At 36.8% G+C, this 6,305-nt stretch overlaps 1 protein-coding gene across 2 annotated transcripts in view; it reads left to right on the top strand.

Moving 5' to 3' along the window:
• The first annotated feature begins 5,320 nt into the window (after positions 1-5,320).
• furina (furin (paired basic amino acid cleaving enzyme) a) overlaps positions 5,321-6,305 on the top strand; it is a 103,603-nt gene continuing 102,618 nt past the window's right edge. The window contains exon 1 of one of the 2 annotated variants that reach the window (XM_030161848.1): positions 5,321-5,507. The gene's annotated coding sequence lies outside the window, so the exon portion shown is untranslated. Of the gene's footprint in view, positions 5,508-5,698; positions 6,015-6,305 lie in introns of those variants that run through there. The other variant, XM_030161859.1, reaches the window with a different exon arrangement.

Genomic DNA, 6,305 nt, shown 5'->3' with positions numbered 1-6,305 from the left:
GTAGTGACTCGGATCTGTCATAAAACTGCATCAGTAATGTGTAATAACCAACTATGAAATATTTTATTATCAGGCTCTCTGCACTGACTTGTACCTGCAACGACAGTATATTCAACTGGTAAGCCTCTCTGTTTGATTTTCTGATAGTTCCACAGAGGAAAATGCAAATGTATGCATGTTTAAAGGTTATTTCCCCCTGGCAAAAGACATAAAAAATATGACAGAAGCGTAACTTGTGCCTATATGCACGTGCATGGATGAAGGAGAAAAGCTGACAGGAGAGGAGAACAACACAAAAATGAATCAAAGCCTATTATATTCTATTTCATCCTGAATTGTGTGTGTGTCTGAACTTATAATTCAATAACTAGTGTGAAATTCACCAGAAAAGAGGGAAATAAAATGTTTGAAGCTCTAATTTTCCTGCAGAAAGAACCTCCGGTCCCTACTTAATGTAAAAAGCATGGCTAAAAATGTTTGGGTCTACCATGGATGTGTACACTATCAGAAACTTTTTGAGCATTTAATTTCTTACATATCAGTGCATTATTATGGATAACTTTCTTTGTCTTTTGTCTTTACTGCATCTGTTCAGGGTGGGGGTTTGTTTATTTATGTGCAGAAGACATAAAATGTAGGCATGAGGTAAAAAGATTGACTATATTCTATTATATATAAGATATAACTGAATATAGTGCAGTAATGCTCTGGGGCATTCTATATTGCTGTCAAATATTGTTCCTGTATCTGTCTGTGTGGATGTTGTGTTGCTTATGAATATCTGGCTATCCTGTTCTTCTGTCTAGATTGTTTGTCTGGTGATGTGAAGTCTGGTCTTGGACGAGTTGTTGCTCCAGTACTCATCATCACACCATCTATATTTTACACATCCACATTCATTTTTTGTCCTATTAATCTTTAAAGACCTAGAACTATTATTGTCATGACTTACAAATGAATTTTTTTTCAACATCTAACCTTTCTTGAGAGATTTGGTCACTTTTTATTTTATTTTATCCTCTACTTATTTTCAGAGAAAAGAAGGCATATTCCTATATTTAATTTAATATCAGGGAATCTACTGACACTTTTTTTTTTCTTTACAGCAAAATATATTATGAACTGAATGTAAAAAGCAAGTGTCTACAACCAAACCATATGTGTTTTACTGGTGAATCAATGTTGCAGAATATGAGTGTTTTCACATTCATTATGAAGCATCTGAACCTCTGAAAGCATCTTATCTGATGCCATTGATAAGCTGAGAAAATACATTTTACTTGAATTATTTAAATGCATTGATAGGATCGTTGGTTCAAAAGTTATTAAACATTTTAGATTTGAAGACATTATTGGTCACAGTGTCTGTTTAGGTTTTTGAGGGTTAAAGTTTTTTTTTTCTGGGAATTTTTTTTCTGTAAGGACACAGGTTGTTGTACATTGTACAGATTGGAAATTTCTTTTGAGGTCAATTTGAATTGCGATTTTGGTTTTTATACAGTAAACATAAGTGAATGCAAGTGAAAATCTTCTGAATACTACAACTGTTAATAATTATAATTATAATGCATATTTGTTCTGCTTCCTTTGTGTTTTTAATGTGGGAAACAAATGCGTGTGATCTGAATATTCAGAGGGACGTATCCTCTGTATCCTCTCTGAATCTACACCAGGAGTGTCAAACATATGGCCGGCGGGCCAGAACCGGCCCTCCACAGGGTTCGATCTACCCGAGATGAAATTGCAAAGTGCAAAAATTACCAGAAAGATATTAACAGTCAATGGTGATCAGGGGCCACATACAACCTAATGTGATCTCCAGGGGCCGTACCAGTAAAGTAATAGTAAAATGCATAAATCATGACAACTCCAAAATGTTCTCTTTGTTTCAGTGGAAAAATTTCCAATTAAAAACTTATATTATGAAAATGTGTACATTTAAAAACTACTCCCCACCCCCCATCCCACCCCCCCAAAAAATGCAAATAACCTATCAACAACCTGAAATTTTTCACAAAAAATAAGGGCAATGTTAACAATATTATGCCTTTTACTAAATGCTTTGTGCCTTTGTAGATCCACTCTGATCTGTGATTCATGATGCACATGTGTAAATGATAAACTGAGGAATAATATGTGCCTTAAGAAATTTTAGGTTGTTCATGGCTGTTCAGGTTATTCACATTTTTTAAGAAAGGATAGTTTGTAATTATCCTATAAAGACCCAAAGACAAGCTGGTGACCAAAAGCATTGTCTCATCTATAATGTTTAATATCTGTTGATCCACCAATCCTATCAATTCATGTAAATAATTGGAGTAAAATGCAGTTTGTCATCTTTTCATGGTCATCAGATATGACCCATTTGGATGTTCAGAGGCTCCATAGTTACCATGGAAACACTGTCATCTTCTACAACATTGATTCACCAGTAAAACCCATGGAGTTGGATCAATGACAGTAGATAGAGACACTTGGTTTATGTTTAGTTGATGATAAATTTTTACCAAAAAAGTCACTTTTCTCCAGTTTTCTATGTTTCTGATATAATAACCCTAAACTTTACCCATCTACATAATCAGTAAATTAAATACAGGGAGAAATACCTGATTTACACTGAAAAATGTTAAATACAAAGAACAATATTGGAATAAATGGTGATAAATCACTCAAGTAAGGTTAAATAGAGAGAAAAATTCATTTGTGAAGTGGCACAAAAGTACTCTACCAGTCAAAAGTTTGGACTCACCTTCTCATTTAAATGGCATGAGTTGGATCACAGATTTCCAACAAGTGCTCAGCCTCACCGGGAACTCCTTCAAGACTTTTGGAAAACATTTCAGGTGACTACCTCATGAAGCTCATCGAGAGAATGCCAAAAATGGACAAAGCAGTAATAAAAGCAAAATGTGACTATTCTGTTGAACCTAAAATATAAAACATGCTTTGAGTCATGTCACACTTTTTTTAACTACATAATTCCATATGTGTTCATTCATAGTTTTGACAACTTCAGTGAGAATCTACAAAGTAAATAGTCACGAAAATGAAGAAAAACCAGATGAGTCCAAACTTTTGACTGGTAGTGCAGCACTGGGTCTGTATAGGTTATAGACATGTTTGTAATGTAATCTTACTTTTTTGTACTAAAACAAATAATAATAATAATAATAATAATAATAATAATAATAATAATAATAATAATAATAATAATAATAATAATACATTTTATTTGTATAGTGCTTTTCATAGAACTCAAAGACACTAACATGCAGCAGATAAAAACAGAAACCAGACATATTAAAAACAGAATAAAAGCAGGTGCAAAAGGCAGGTATACGGATATAAAACAGTCAAACATTAAACATTAAACATTAAGATTAAGCATTAAAAGCAATCTTAAATAAATGAGTTTTTAAAAGGGATTTAAAGGTGTTGGGGTTGGAGCAGTGTAGGAGAGGAGGTGGGGGGGAGTTCCAGAGGGCCGGAGCTGCAATGGAGAAAGCTCTGTCTGTAAAACAAAGAGAAATATTTGGAGATTTTATTTATTTAACCTTTATTTAACCAGGAAAACGATCCCATTGAGATTAAGAGTCCTGGCCAAGAGACAGCATGAAACACAACACATAGTTACAACATACAATTACCTCATACAGTTACAACAAACAATAATTTACAGGACAATTCAACCCATGAAAAACAAGTGCAAGTCATTGAGCTCTTCTCCAGCACTTTGAGTTTGGATTTGAAAGCATTCAGGGAGATCAATTCAGAGAGTTTCCAGTTTTTTAGCAACATATTCCATGTGGACGGAGCAGAGTACACGAATGCCCTTTTTCCCTGCTCTGTACGGGCAAATGGCACAAAGAGGAACAAATGCTCATTTGATTGCAGACAGTAAGAATCAACACTTCTTCTTGTAATCAAACCACAGATACAGGAAGGCTGTAGCCCAAGTATGGCCTTATAAATGAAGGTACACCAGTGTCCCAGCCTCCTAGTGGGCAGGGCAGGCCAGCCCACTCTGGAATACAAGTCACAATGATGTGTCATGGTTTTAGAATTTGTAATAAACCTCAGAGAAGCAGAGTTATCATTTTTTATAGGTTATTATGTTAGTATTTTACTAGGCTGGCCCGAGTGACATCAAATTCTTCTGTGGCCCCTGAACTGAAATAATAATAATAATAATAATAATAATAATAATAATAATAATAATAATAATAATAATAATAATAATAGCTTTATTTATGTAGCACCTTTTAAAAACAAAGTTTACAAAGTGCTTTTGACAAACAAGTAAATGGCACAACAGCAGGATACAAGATGTAAGTAAAAACACAAAAACAGAAGCAACACAATGGAGAGATGTGTACAACAATGCAGAAACATGACACTTCAAATAAATTAAATGAATCGGGATAAAGAGGGCAGGGATAACATAACATGATGCTGTTAAATCAATGCAAAAATAAAGGCGTGAGATAAAACAACGTCATGTATGAGAATACAGGGTGGGGAAGCAAAATTTACAATATTTTGAGGCAGGGATTGAAAGACAGTGTATGACCAATTAGTTTATTGAAAGTCATGAAAATTTATTTGCCACAAGAAAATTTACATAATAGAAAATGTTTTATTCTATGTGTCCTCCTTCTTTCTCAATAACTGCCTTCACACGCTTCCTGAAACTTGCGCAAGTGTTCCTCAAATATTCGGGTGACAACTTCTCCCATTCTTCTTTAATAGTATCTTTCAGACTTTCTCGTAATAGTTTTGCTCATAGTCATTCTCTTCTTTACATTATAAACAGTCTTTATGGACACTCCAACTATTTTTGAAATCTCCTTTGGTGTGACGAGTGCATTCAGCAAATCACACACTGTTTGACGTTTGCTTTCCTGATTACTCATATGGGCAAAAGTTTCTGAAGGTATGGATAATAGTGTTAGGTATGATTATGACATCAGTATATGTTTGGTTTCAAAACAATTGACACAGTGCCTGCTGAGAAAAAACAACTAAATGTTCATTGTAAATTTTGCTTCCCCACCCTGTATAAACCAACAATCAAACAGGACAAGATTCAAATTTTAAAAAAATTAAAATTTAAAATTAAAAGGGACAAACATCACATAAAAGCAAGTCTGTAAAAGTGTGTTTTAAGAACTGATTTAAAAGAAATGACTTGGACAGCCCTGATGGAACTCCTGTGTCCTCCAGCCTGTGGGTGCTGTTCCCCTTCTGACCAGAGGGTGGCGGTGTAACTGTGCCTCTGGTAAGTTAGTAGGTGTTGCTCTACCGCTTCCACTTCGTCCACGGTCGTGACGTATTTCCTGGGGCTTGTACGGACCACTCAGCGGCACACCAGAGGGGTATCATGACTATTTATAACCAGCAATTCGGTATTATCATTTCTTCAGCCGTTTCGCTTTGTCGTCGTCGGTTCTAACATCGCGGAGTGGTACAAAAACAAGCCGGGCCGAGCAGGATGTAAGAGGAAGCGGGTAAGTTGAGCCGTTTGTAAGTTTCCCTCCGCTCCGGCTATTTTTTTTTTTTTTTTTTACTTGTTTGAGGTCTGAGTTTGTCCTGGTCTCGGCTTCGGTACCACCGGGACCCTGACACGGGGAAAGGACTCGGACCGGACGGGGTGTTGTGCCGCCGATCCCTGTCGCTGTCAGTTAGTGTGTTTCTCCGAAGGGGGATCTCACACACGCCGAGGTGACGTCGACTGCGCCGCGTCCGATATTTGTGTGGTTGTTCTGCGGAGTGGCAGAAAATAGTGCTCGTGATCCACGCAACCAGTAGTAAAATGTGAACAGGAGAGGGCTGGAGATGTGTGTCAGGGCTGGATAAAAGGGGAGGCACCTGTGAGACGGCTCAGGTCAGCCTACCGCCGTGTCAAGTCTGCGCTCATCAGTGCAGTTTCAGACATATTTGACAAACACAGGAGTCATCATCCGATCAGCTTCAGCCGCTCCACATTGCGTGTTGTCACGGACTCTGCGTGTGAGGTGAGTCAACTGACCGCAAACTAGCAGCCTTACTCCTGTCAGCTGATCACATTTTACACCCGTAACTTTAGCTCCTAAACATCAGGCTGTTTGTGTTGTCAAAGGCCTGATCGTGAGAAGTTTTTTTTTTTTTTTTTTCCTTCTTCCTTCCAGTTAATCTCTTCTCCCACAAATAGTCTGAGCTCCTTTAAAACCACAGTACATGCTGCTGTTTCCACAAGCAGCTTACAGCAAACTTTGGATTTACTTTTTTTAATATTTACCAAACATATACAGGACATGAGATAGACT

The sequence above is a fragment of the Sphaeramia orbicularis genome, chromosome 3 (genome assembly GCF_902148855.1).
Source record: "Sphaeramia orbicularis chromosome 3, fSphaOr1.1, whole genome shotgun sequence".
Lineage (NCBI taxonomy): Eukaryota > Metazoa > Chordata > Actinopteri > Kurtiformes > Apogonidae > Sphaeramia > Sphaeramia orbicularis.
Note: the sequence above shows the minus strand (reverse complement) of the source record. Positions and strands in the feature narration are given on the sequence as shown.